Source organism: Oryctolagus cuniculus, chromosome 2 (genome assembly GCF_964237555.1).
Source record: "Oryctolagus cuniculus chromosome 2, mOryCun1.1, whole genome shotgun sequence".
Taxonomy (NCBI): domain Eukaryota; kingdom Metazoa; phylum Chordata; class Mammalia; order Lagomorpha; family Leporidae; genus Oryctolagus; species Oryctolagus cuniculus.
The window spans coordinates 130,130,163-130,143,873 of record NC_091433.1 but is presented as its reverse complement, the minus strand read 5'-3'; the positions used below and the strand labels follow the sequence as shown (position 1 = coordinate 130,143,873).

The 13,711-nt window shown below is 41.6% G+C and overlaps 1 protein-coding gene and 1 pseudogene across 4 annotated transcripts in view; one reads left to right on the top strand and one right to left on the bottom strand.

Moving 5' to 3' along the window:
* Positions 1–13,711, bottom strand: part of EXOC6B (exocyst complex component 6B) — a 738,880-nt gene that overhangs the window by 578,553 nt on the left and 146,616 nt on the right. The window lies entirely within an intron of this gene.
* The window catches only part of LOC103347726 (dnaJ homolog subfamily C member 8 pseudogene), a 40,568-nt pseudogene continuing 34,127 nt past the window's right edge, over positions 7,271–13,711 (top strand).

Below are 13,711 nucleotides of genomic sequence, written 5' to 3'. Positions count from 1 at the left end.
ATCAATAACAGGAGTCACTGTGCACTTGCTCCCCATGTAGGACCTCTGTTCTTAATGTGTTGTACTATGAGAATTAACAATAAAACTAATCTTCAAACAGTATTTTATACTTTGTGTGTCTGTGTGGGTACAAACTGCTGAAATCTTTACTCAGTATACAGTTGACCTTCTGTATATAAAGATAATTAAAAATGAATCTTAATGAAGAATGGATAGGAGAGGGAGTAGAAGAGAGGATGGTTTGTGGGTGGGAGGGTAGGTATGGGGGAAAGAACCACTATAATCCAAAAGTTGTACTTTTGAAATTTATTAAATAAAAGTTTTCTATTAAAAAAAAGTTTCTGGACCGGCAGGACAGCTCACTAGGCTAATCCTATGCCTGCGGTGCTGACACCCCAGGTTCTAGTCCCGGTTGGGGCACTGGATTCTGTCCCGGTTGCTCCTCTTCCAGTTCAGCTCTCTGCTGTGGCCAGGAAAGGCAGTGGAGGATGGCCCAAGTGCTTGGGCCCTACACCCACATGGAGACCAGGAGGAAGCACCTGGCTCCTGGCTTCAGATCGGCACAGTACGCTGGCCGTAGCGGCCATTTAGGGGGTGAACCAAACGGAAAAAAGGAAGACCTTTCTCTCTGTCTCTTTCTTTCACTGTCTAACTCTGCCTGTCAAAAAAAAATAATAAATTTTTAAAAAGTTTCTGTTTCTGGAGCATTTAAAATTATTGAATTAGGGATACTTAATCTGTAAAGCTACCTCTCCCCTTTAAAAAAAAAAATCACTTTGTGTTCTCTAAAATATCCAAATTGGAACCTTGCTTTCTCCTCTCCTCAGAGTTCATCATCTCAATTTCAGCTGCTGATCTGACTACATACTCCACTGCAAAAACAGATACAGAGATGCTCTCTTCCCACTAAAATCGACCAACCTACTAACATCTGTCATTCCCACTTGGCCCACCTCCTGTAACAATGGAAGAAGTGTTCCAAGTCCCATGCCACTGTACCACTAGAACACTACTGACAGAGAGGCAGTCAGCAAACATCTACTGATTAAAGAATGACACTGTCTCTAAGACCTCCTATCTAAATCTTTCTTGTTGTCTCAAGAACATCACTACCATGATATTCTTTTATCCCTCCCCATATCATATTTTTCTCCCTCTCTATCAGATCATTCTATGCATAGCACAAACATGACTCTTCAAAACCTGTCCTTAACTACACATCTTTGTCCAGCAATCACCTCATTTCTCTGCTCCCCTTCCCATGAAAAACTCCCCTCCACTTTCTTACCTCTTTATTTCTTTACCTTTCTAGAATACATACTCCATCTTACTCCATCTAACAGCAATATTTGCTACGGCTTAATATCCTCTCCTTCTTTAAACTCTATTTCCTGAAGACTTCAACAATCCCACATTAACTTGGTTTTGAACCCTTCAGTGATACAACTTCTGAATCTCCTTTCTTAGCTCCTCCACTTCCTTCTCTATTATATTTCTAAATATTCCTAAAATTTCTTTATCTGTGCTCTGTTGCCAATCAATGGTATCTAAGTCCATGGCTTTCAAATATCATCTACATTAAGAGCACTTCGGTGAACACTAGACTGAAATGTCTAGCTACTGTTTAACAACTCCAGCTGGATTTTTAAAAGTCATATCAAATAAATCTTTTTTTGTGTTTTTTTTGACAGGCAGAGTGGACAGTGAGAGAGAGAGACAGAGAGAAAGGTCTCCCTTTGCCGTTGGTTCACCCTCTAATGGTCGCCGCAGCCGGCACGCTGCAGCCGGCACACCGCGCTGATCCGAAGCCAGGAGCCAGATACTTATCCTGGTCTCCCATGGGGTGCAGGGCCAAGCACTTGGGCCATCCTCCACTGCACTCCCTGGCCACAGCAGAGAGCTGGACTGGAAGAGAGGCAACCGGGACAGAATCCGGCGCCCTGACCGGGACTAGAAGCCGGTGTGCCGGCGCCGCAAGGTGGAGGATTAGCCTAGTGAGCCGCGGCGCCGACCAAAAGTCATATCAAATAAATCTTTTAAAAAAAAGGGGGAGGGTGTGGCACTGTGGTGCAGCGGGTTAACGCCCTAGCCTGAAGCGCCGGCATCCCATATGGGTGCTGGTTCAAGTCCCAGCTACTCCACTTCCCATCCAGGTCTCCGCTATAGCCTGGAAAAGCAGCAGAGGATGGCCCAAGTCATTGGGCCTCTGCACCAACGTGGGAGACCTGGAGGAAACTCCTGGCTCCTGGCTTTGGATTGGTGCAGCTCCGGCCGTTGAGGCCAACTGGGGAGTGAACCATTGGATGGAAGACCTCTCTCTCTCTCTGCCTCTCCTCTCTCTGTGTAACTCTGAGTTGCAAATAAATAAATAAATCTTAAAAAAAAAAAAAGTCATCTCAAATTTAACACAGAAAAATAAAAATCCTTTATTACCAACATGTATCCACTCCAAAACCTGCTGCTGTCCAAATATCCAAATTTCCCAATCACCCACCCAACCCATCATGGTTAATGATATTATGCAGATGCAGAAACCCCAAGTAAAAATCCAGGAATCACTTCTAATCTGTCTCTTCCCTTCATAAACTTGAACTAATCCATTAATAAATACTGACAATTCAACTTCCAAAACCTGTCTTAAAATTGACCACACCCCACCTTTTCCACTAAAACTCTAGTCCAAATCTTATTATCACCACTGCAATAGCCTCCTAACAGTCTCCACTCTGTATTCACCATTTCCTTCATCCCCTGCCCCAATATAGACACTCAACACCGCAACCAAAATAATCTTTTAGAAACAATAATGCAGATGTTATTTTCCTGATTAACCCTCTCAAAACTCCCTTTTACAAAAAGAATGAAAATCTTAAATCTTTATCAGGACCTCTGGTTTGTCTTTCTAATTTCATTTCTCCATTCTTTCTTCTTTCTGGTTCCCACCTCCAGCCCCTCTCCATCTTCTATGTCCAAGTACACAGGCTTTTTCTTTTTTCTTTTAAGCCTCTTCCTCTCCAAGATTTGGTCTTTTGCAGGAAATGCTATTCCCCTATATCTGTGTACTATCTCCTCCTCATCATCATTCGTGGTTTGTTGTCTATCTCTCCCCAAAACTCACCCAATTAGACGATGAAGTCTTTGCCTGCTGTTTGCCACTGCACATTTAAGACGCTGCCAGACAAATAGCAGGCAATAAGCAAACACCCACTGCCTTAAAAAATGACTGAGACTTTATCTTTAGACCTCTTGGGTCTCTCTCATTCAACAAATACATATTTGCTCATTGTCAGCACTTTATGGTTCCATAATCATCTGTGACTACCAGATCACCAACCTGGACCCTGTAGCTCAGTAAGCACTCTCTCCTCAGTAGATAATTCCACTGCCCAAAACTCAGCAGTAACCCATTAAAGACATACTTATTTGGCTTCCAGTAATGATTACAAATGCTCACTTCAGAAAAGGTAAAGCACTTTGTAATAAAGGGATATTATCAAATCAATTATAAACAATATCTGTTTTGATAAGTAGGACCATTGTAAATAATTACTTGCCTGAAAAAGCTATTTGAAAGGCAAAAAGCAGAATCTACCACTGACATCAAAAAAGGGAGAAAAAAAAAAGGTTTCTATATTCAACATTCTCTTGGCTTGAAATTCAGTACATCCTGATTAAACCAACATTGAGTAGCAAGTATAATTTATTTGACTAGGTAAGACTTCATCTTTTTTTCCTCCAAAGATCAGCATTAACATCACAAAAGAAAACTTAAGAGAAAAAAATCCCAATGGCAAAAAATTCAAACCTTACATTAAAAATGCCTACCCTAAACCTCTTGAAGATCCATTTGAAAAGAAATCCGGGTGGCATTTGGCCTACTGGTTAAGATGTGGGCTAGGATGCCAGAGACTCTCATCTTGCATCCCATGTCAGAGTGCTTGGCTCCAACTCCAGATTTCAGCTTCCTGCTAATGCAGACCCCAGGAGGCAGCAGTGATGACTCAAGTAGTTGGGTGGGAGAACAGGACTGAATTCAGGGCTCCCAGCTTCAACTTCAGAACCAGCCCCAGCCACTGTGAGCATCTGGGGAGTGAACCAGTAGATGGGAGCATATACTCTCTCCCTCCCTCTTTGTCTCTCTACCTTTCAAATAAATAAGTAATTTTAAAGAAGAAGGAGGAGAAGGAAGAAGAGGAGGAAGAGGGAGAAGGGAAGGGGAGGAGAAGGAAGGGGAAGGGAGGGAAAGGAAGATGGAAGGAAAGAAGGAAGAAAAAAAGAAAAAGAAAAAGGAAGGAAGAACCAGCATTATGGTACAGCAGGTTAAGCCTCTGCATGCAATGTCAGCATCCTGTATCAGAGCATCAGTTCAAGTCCCAGCTGCTCCACTTCCAATCCAATTTCACTAATGTGCTTGAGAAAGCAGATTCAAATAAATAACATAATTTTTTTAAAAAAAAAAAATGAAGAAATAAATGAAAAAAAAACGAAGAAAAGAAACATGAATTTTAGCTGCCTGTATGGTCTTGGTCTTGGTACTGAAAATTAACTAGATATGAGTCTTTTACCAATTCAGTTACTCTCTGAACCACACCTCTTCATGTGGAAAACAGAAAGCAATCACAAATTCTCTTATGTGCTTAGCTTTGAGTTTCTACAATTTGAGTTTCTACACCTCCAGTTCCAAATTCAGTCAGTAACGTAAATGGTGTAATTTACACCATTTTCAGAACAGTGTAAATAAGAAGTCATTCAAAGCAAGTTCATGAGTTTTCTACCTCCTTACCATTATCTCCCACCTCTTTCTTCCATTTTCAATCTTTATCATTCTAATATTTTCTTATATAATATTGAATTACATGAAAGATTTACGGTAGATCTCCAGAGTCTTTGGGGAATTAAAGATAAAATGTAAAACAGGGACGGTGGACTCAACATCCCACAGATCTGTTTCAGAAAATCCATGTTTCCCAGGCTCCATGTGGATTTTGTATTTATAAGCAAAAGCACATTTACGTACTTTTAAGGTAAAAGGATACATAGTTTCCATTTGGTCACCAAACAGGTAAAAACCACTGATTTAAAGGCTTTGTTTCAAGGTGTCTTCCATGGGAAATGGCAATTTCGGACTGATCACTATCTAATAGTTCACCTTGAATCAGCATTTCAAGCATATCTCAGCATCATTCCTTGTTAGCTAAAATATCTACCAGCTATTAGAGGCTAAAAATAAAAAAGAAATAAGTCTAAATTCTGTAAAAGTTAGAAACCCACGAAAGCTAAAACTAATAGTCAACATTGAACTTGAATAAAGCAGCTTTTTCCATCTTCTGAACAAATAGAGAAAGTGGAACGTGGAGAAAGACTGCCATCTAGTGACAGCCCATTTCTAGCTCACCTTGAGACAGCTTGGCCAAGTAGAAAGGGATGTTTAAAAATCTCAAAACCATGTTCTGTAATATCTGATGGCCAAGACTTACAGCGAGCTATTAAATGATACTTAAAGTATTCTAAAATTTAGGTTTCCATTTCTATTATAATGCAAGATCTTGAGAAAATCATGTTTTTGACATGTCCCAGTGTGTCACAGTTAATCAAAACTGTATATTATAATAATAAACTGTACCACTGGTTTAATTAGTGATAATGTCAAGAACATCCCGTTAGTTAGTAAAAGACAAATAAGAAAAAATTCTTGGATATTAACAATAACTTTATAGCCTAAATTTGGACTCAATTAAATAAATGCTACCCTGTGGGGTCTGAGTTTCAAAAACAAAAAACAAAACCAAATAAATCACAAGTTTTTACCAAAAAAAAAGTATTTATCCTAATGTCCAAATCTGAGGCATACTGTTAAACATCATAATTGTTCTAGATCCTCCCCTACCAAGATTTCATTTGCACATTGAGAGCATGTGAAGTGTAATAGACACAAAATAGCATTCAACAAATATTTGCCACTTCCCTGAACTGAACAACTAAAGGAATATATCACTTGCTTATAGCCTACATCAGCTCAAATCTGCTTGTCAAAAAGGCATGGTCGGGGAGGAATAATGTTATAAGCGTTGTTTCCTTTAAATGCATCTTAAAAATCAGGTAGTATTTCTGTTTTTAAATGAGAAACCTAAAACCCAAGAAGATGAAGTAACTTTCACATAGGCAGAAAGTGTCCTCTCTAGTACATCAGTCTGTCTCCTGGCAGGACAAAGCAAGCCACATGGGCCCTCAATATGTCGCAGCTGAAAGAGGTGTTAGGGTCAGAATACAAATTTCTCATTTTATACTTGGGAAACTGAGGCCAAAAAAAGTTAATTGACTTAATCAAAATTACATTGCTTGTTATTAATACAGCAGGACTTGACTCCCAAATAAAACACAATTAGAAAAGATTAATATAATATGAAGCCTAACAGAAAGCTACAGTGTTTAAGAGAGGGAGAGAAACTTCTACTTAAAAAATGAGTCAATCCCCTTCTAGTTGTGCCTACACAACAAATATTCCCTTCTTCCTGTTGGAAGAGTCCCAATTCATCCTAGTATTTCATCTTCTCATCCCATCTTAAGGGGCGAATACAGCTAGTCCATAAAACCAGTCATGATAATTCCATTCCCCCATCAGTGACCAGAAACATAATGGCAAGTGACACAACTCTCACCAATGAGAAGGGAAATCTGGCAGTGAAAGTCAAAGGAAAGGTTTTCTTGCCTGAAAGATGCAGGAAAACAAAATTTTTTGTTCTTTGGACACTGACTGCCCCAGGAAAGCACGATGCTCGGTGATACAATAACCTCTCTGAGATGAGAGAAGATATTGTCAATAATCCGAGAATGGTAAAGATGAGCGATGGAAAACACATGGATCCTTGATGGCAAAGCAATCTTGAAACAGCCCTGTCTCCAGACCCCCCATTATGTGACTAAATTTTCTATTGCTTAAGCCACTTTGCCCTCGGTATTCTGCTACTAGCAAAGGAAAGTATCCCAGAAGACTCGACACCAGTCTTCCAAGGCAGCAGGCAAATCAAACACAAGTCAGAGTCTACCCACTGCTAAGGAATTCTGTTCCTTGAACCTAGACTATTCCCTTTCCCTTCAGTTCAGCTAAAAGTAACTTCTACTCAGCTCTCAAATCTCAGCTTGCATGTCACTTCTCGGAAACCTTCCCTGACCACACAAACTGTTGTACCCCTCTCCTCTGGGATGATCACCATCACAAAATGTACTAAACTCCACTCTGTCCATACACTTGTCAATCTCTCCACACAGAATGTCAGTCCAGAGCCAAGAGCCTGGCCCAGAGGAGATCCTCCAGGTATGCCGAAGAAGGAGAAAGAGAAGGAAAGGTAGGAGGGCAACTGAAGTGAATTTCTGATCATTCCAAAGGCAGATGCAACATGTCCTAGAAAGCCTATCTGTGGAGATATTTCAAAGCCATTGAAAACTTCAAAATACAAAGGACTGAACATTTAGTTTCTTGTTTTGATTAATCCAAGAAAAAATTTCCAGAGTTTATTCTGGTCTTTTCTTTTTCATATATGTTTTTTAATTTCTGTCATGGTTTTAGTCCTCAAACATTTTCTTCTCATTAAGCTCTATAAAGGCATCATTAGTGTTTTTGTTTATTCCAAAAGTTAAAAATAAAGTGGAAAAACAGATTTGAACATGATGTTGAAAGAGAAACTGCAGGAGGTCAAAAGAAGTTTAGAGTTCCTTCTCCTTACTGCACGATTTGTCTATCAGTTTAATTCATGCCTTAAAATAGTTGAATCCTCTGGGTGCATAAAGATGAGGTAGATTGCTGTATGTCATTATCAATGACATAGGAAGCATATGTCAGTTAATGAATTCTAAGCTGAACACCAAACCCAAATTTATTGTACTGACACAGGATATCAGAAACTCACACTCAAATCTCTTTTCTACATTTGCACCTACCGAAGAATCCACCTGGCTTCACTAAGATGGCCCATGCAACCAAAAGAGAGCTGTGATGGAGAACACTAAAGATGGCTACTTTCAGAGAGAAAAAACAGGGTGCAGCAGTTTCGACCGGCACCTTGCCAAAGGACCTACTAAAAACCTGGTTTTCGTTAAACACCACAGGAAAGTAGAGAAGAGGAATTTGTCACAAAACATCAGTCAAATCAACAACAGACTATTAGGAAACAAACTAATGAAAGCAAGGAACTCTAAATTAAGGCTGTGGAGGCTGCCATAACTACTACCATGATAGTGTCACACTGTCAGAACAATTCATCTTTATCAGTAGAAGATACAAAGGCATGACAGGATATTTTAGTGGCTTCAGTTTGTCCTTTGAACTAATTTGTGTTAAGAGCAAAAAAGATTTATTCCATTGCATCTTTCAGTGGTAGTCATGATATCTGGCAGCTAAAAGCTGGATCGTGAATGTTGCTGCCAATTATAAAATAAGAAACAAAAGAGTACTTCTAAAGCCTGTTGACACTCAGTGAATGTAACCTGGGGAACTGTTGAAAGCAGAGTAGTAACATAGTTGGTCTATGCAGGGTTATTACACACCTTAGTGTAGCTGCAGCTTCACTGTGTGTAATTCAGCATGCCAGATTTTAACACTTAAACATCCAAACGTGGAACTAATAAAACTACCAGTTCACTTTTTTTTTTTTAAGATTTATTTTTTTATTTGAAAGTCAGAGTTACACAGAGAGAAGAGAGGCAGAGAAAGAGAGAGGTCTTCCATCCCATGGTTCACTCCCCAGTTGGCCACAATGGCTGGTGCTGCGCTGATCCAAAGCCATGAGCCAGGAGCTTCTTCCAGGTCTCCCACGCAGGTGCAGGGGCCAAGGACTTCAGCCATTTTGTACTGCTTTACCAGGCCATAGCAGAGAGCTGGATTGGAAGCAGAGCAGCCGGGTCTTGAATCAGTGACCATATGGGATGCTGGCACTTCAGGCCAGGGTGTTAACCCGCTGGGCCACAGCGCCAGCCCCTACCAGTTCACTTCATATCTACATTCACCATAATGAGTCTGAATCTATGTTGGTAAAACTCTTCAAGAATCTTTACAAAAGATATTAAGTATTTAGTTAATAATTACTCTAGAGATAAATAAATATTGAGACTGAATATTAATTAATGAAACATGGCCGGCACTGCGGCTCACTAGGCTAATCCTCCGCCTTGCAGCGCCGGCACACCGGGTTCTAGTCCCGGTCGGGGCGCCAGATTCTGTCCTGGTTGCCCCTCTTCCAGGCCAGCTCTCTGCTGTGGCCAGGGAGTGCAGTGGAGGATGGCCCAAGTGCTTGGGCCCTGCACCACATGGGAGACCAGGATAAGTACCTGGCTCCTGCCATCGGATCAGCGCGGTGTGCTGGCCGCAGTGCACCGGCTGCGGCAGCCATTAGAGGGTGAACCAATGGCAAAGGAAGACCTTTCTCTCTGTCTCTCTCTCTCACTGTCCACTCTGCCTGTCAAAAAAAAAAAAAATTAATGATACACTACAGTCTCCCTTACTTAAAATTATTATTAATGAGAGTAAATAAACATTTAGCCCAGAGGTTCAGACATTTGCATCATGTTGAAGTGCCAGGGTTCAACACTCAGCTCCACCCCCTGACTCCAGCTTTCTGCTAACACAAACCCTGGCAGGGCAGTGACAGCTCAAATGACTAGATTCCAAATAGGAGACCTGGATTGAGTTCCTGGCTCCAGGCTTCAGCCCGCAGTCTAACCCAGCCCAAATAGCAAGCATTTGAGGAGTGACCCGGTGAATGGAAGTGTTCTCTCTCATAAATCATTTAAAAATAAAGAAAATTGTTATGATGATTCCTATAACAGAGATCATGAAGCTATTGAATGAAAAAAAAAACAATGGTAACTCCAGTACAGTGGAAACACTAACATGAATAGTCCTGGACTACTTAGCATGCAGATTTAACATGGACTTAACAAAATAGATCAACTAAGTTTTCCATAATCACTGAATCAAACTCTAATAAATCGGACCTTCACCGTAGATGTGTATGTTATGTATACAAATGTACACATGTATAGACACATGTATTGTTATCATACAGCATTGTGCAACACATGTATGTTGTGATACATAAATGAATCTCTCTCGCTCACATGCACACACACACACATACATACATGCACATATATACATTTTTCTAATTTTCTGAGAAAGAATCAGAACCACCAACATCACATTAAACTCCTGGTCCATTCTTTTGTGTGTGTGTGTGTGTGTGTGTGTGTGACAGGCAGAGTGGACAGTGAGAGAGAGAGACAGAGAGAAAGGTCTTCCTTTGCCACTGGTTGACCCTCCAATGGCCGCCGTGGTCAGCACGCTGCGGCCAACGCACCGCGCTGATCCGATGGCAGGAGCCAGGTACTTATCCTGGTCTCCCATGTGGTGCAGGGCCCAAATACTTGGGCCATCCTCCACTGCATCCCGGGCCACAGCAGAGAGCTGGCCTGGAAGGGGGGCAACCAGGACAGAATCCGGCGCCCCGACCAGGACTAGAACCCGGTGTGCCAGCGCTGCTAGGTGGAGGATTAGCCTAGTGAGCCGTGGCACTGGCTCCTGGTCCATTCTTAAGTGCTTGTTTCCTCACAACCCATGGCCAAAAGTGACCACAATTTAAAACTCTCTGTGTCTATAAACAATAAAGACCCAGAAGGAGCAGATCCATCAGAATAATATAGTCAGATCCTATAGAGAACAAAGCAGGCAAAATAGGATGAAGTTCCGTGAACAATATGGAAGATTGGACATACCCTGAAAAACCTTTCTGCTATCAAACTCCTTGAAAAGCAGCATTACGTTTCTAACTTTAGTTCAGTGCATGGCTAAGCAGAAATATAAGAAAGAAACTCTCCACAAGTAAAATCAAACAGCAACAGAAATCAAGATTCTGCTAATTGCCTACAATCTCATGTTTCTATTTTACAGTCATACAGAGAAAAAAAGACACAGTCCATGGCCCATACAAAGTGGGAAGTCAAATCAGAGACCCTCAAGTAAACAAATCCAAGATATCCAAGGGCTGTATGATAAAGTTCTTTAAAAAAAAAAAAAAATCCCCATAAAGAGAGACTTCAAGGAAACTTGCTTGTCTGGCACTGGCTCTGGATGGGAGAGTGAGGGGACAGGAAGAACTGCCCTGATCAACTAAAACCACACACTGGCCTTCTCACAGAAGGAAGGCCTGTGTTTACACTATTCAGGTCTGTGTGCTCTGAGAAATACCAAGTTGAGAATTGAAGGGGTGGGTGTGGTAATACAGGTTAAGCCACCACAGAGTGCAGGTTCAAGTCTGGCCTCCACTTCCAATCCAGCTTCCAGCAAATAAGCACCCTGGCTGGCAGCAGGAAATGGCTCAAGTACTTGGGTTCCTGCCACCCATAGGAAAGACCTGGATGGAGTTCCTGGATTCTGCCTTCAATCTGGCCCAGTCCCACAGATCAAGGCATTGGGACATGAACCAACAGATGGAAGATACTCTTTTTTCCTCTCTCTGTTGTTGTGCCTTTCAAGTAAATGAAAATAAATAATTTTTAAAGAGAAACACAAATAGCAGAATAAGGCTCTAAAATGAATGGGTTAGTGGCTGGTGCTGTGGCATAGCGGGTAAAGCCACTGCCTGCAATGCCAGCATCCCATATGGGCACCAGTTCGAGTCCTAACTACTCCACTTCTGATCCAGCTTTCTGCTATGGCCTGGGAAAGCAGCAGAAGATAGCCCAAGTCCTTGGGCCCCTGCACCCATGTGGGAGACCCAGAAGAAGCTCACTCCTGGCTTCAAATCAGCAAGGTCCAGCCGTTGCGGACATTTGGGGAGTGAACCAGCGGATGGAAGATCCCTATCCCTCTCTGTGCCTCTCTGTAACTCTGCCTTTCAAATAATAAATCTATCTATCTATCTATCTATATAAAATGAATGGGTTGAATTAAAAACACATGTATAGTATTTATAAAGAAATATTAAACAGTACCAAAATAGTACCAAATTTGGGAGGGGGTATCAAAAAAGGAGAAACTATCAAAAATGAATAGACAAACTTGAAATTAAATTTAGAACTTTTAGAATACAAAATAATGATGAAAATTTGAACTTCATATATGGGAAGGGACAATATTTAACTGGAAGATATTTATGAAACATATAAAAACAGCACAAAGAAACAAAAGATAGAAAATAGAAAAGAACAGTTAAGGAGCCAGTGCTGTGGCACAGCAGGTAAAGCTGCCACCTGCAGTGCCGGCATCTCATATGGACGCCAGTTTAAGTCCCAGCTGTTCCACTTCCAATCTAGCTCCAAGCTAATGTACTTGTGAAAGCAGCAGAAGATGGCCCAAGTCCTTGGGCCTCTAAACCACATTAGAGACCCAGAAGAAGCTCCTAGCTCCTGGCTTCAGATCAGCAAGGTCCAGGTGTTATACCCATTTGGGGAGTGAACCAGTGGATGGAAGATCTCTCTCTCTCTCTCTCTCTCTCTTGTAATTCCACCTTTCATATACATAAATAAATTGGAAGGAAGGAAGGAAAGTAGGTTATGAGGTACGGAGAATAGGATACATCTAATGGGAACTCCAGTAAGAAGTAATAGACAGCTAATATTCAATGAAATAGCTAAGAAGTTCCCAGAACTGATAAAAGATATAAGGAAGTTGTGATCTCCATCCAGATCAACCACATGGGCAGCAGAAGTCCTAACACTTGGGCCATCTTCCACTGCTTTCTCAGGCACACTAGCAGGGAACTGGATTAGAAGGAGAGTAGCTCTTCCAATCAGACACCCAGATGGGATGCTCACATCACAGGCAACTGCTGTGCCACAATACTGGCTCCAGAAGTTGTGAACTTTGAAATAAAAATACAACATCTATAACTCTTACCAAAAGCAGTTTTTTTACACAAGAGAGAAATGGTACTCTGTTCAGCTCATCTATCATTTAGAAATGGCTGGTGTTTTAACCCTTCACTTTATGACTCAAAAAGAAAAAAAATTTTTTTTGACAGGCAGAGTGAGTGAGAGAGAGAAAGAGAGAAAGGTCTTCCTTTTCTGTTGGTTCACCCCCCAAATGGCCGCTACAGTCGGCGCGCTGCAGTCAGCACACTGCGATGATCCGAAGCCAGGAGCCAGGTACTTATCCTGGTCTCCCATGTGGGTGCAGGCGCCCAAGCACTTGGGCCATCCTCCACTGCCTTCTCAGGCCATAGCAGAGAGCTGGACTGGAAGAGGAGCAACCGGGACAGAATCCAGCGCCCCAACCGGGACTAGAACCCGGGGTGCCAGCGCCACAGGCGGAGGATTAGCCAAGTGAGCCACAGCGCCAGCCGCATAAAGAAAATTTAAGTGTGGCATGGTAGTGCAATGGGTTAAGCTGCCACTTGCGATGCCAGTTTCCCATATTAAAGCACTGGTTCAAATAACTCCTATAAGCTCTGTTTCTGATCTACCTTCCTGCATTAGCCTCTGCCACTCATGTGGGAGACCTGGATAAAGTTCTGGCTCCTGGCTTTGGCCTGGCCCAGCTTTGGCTGTTGTGGTCATTTGGGATTAAATCAGCAGATGGGAGATCTCTCTCTCTCACTCTCTTCTCTCATTCGCTCTCTCACACTCTGCCTTTCAAATAAATAAATCTTTAAAAGAGAAAATTCAAGTTTATTAGGCATGAAAGTTAACTTCCTGCATTCCAATATACAATTTTATCTAT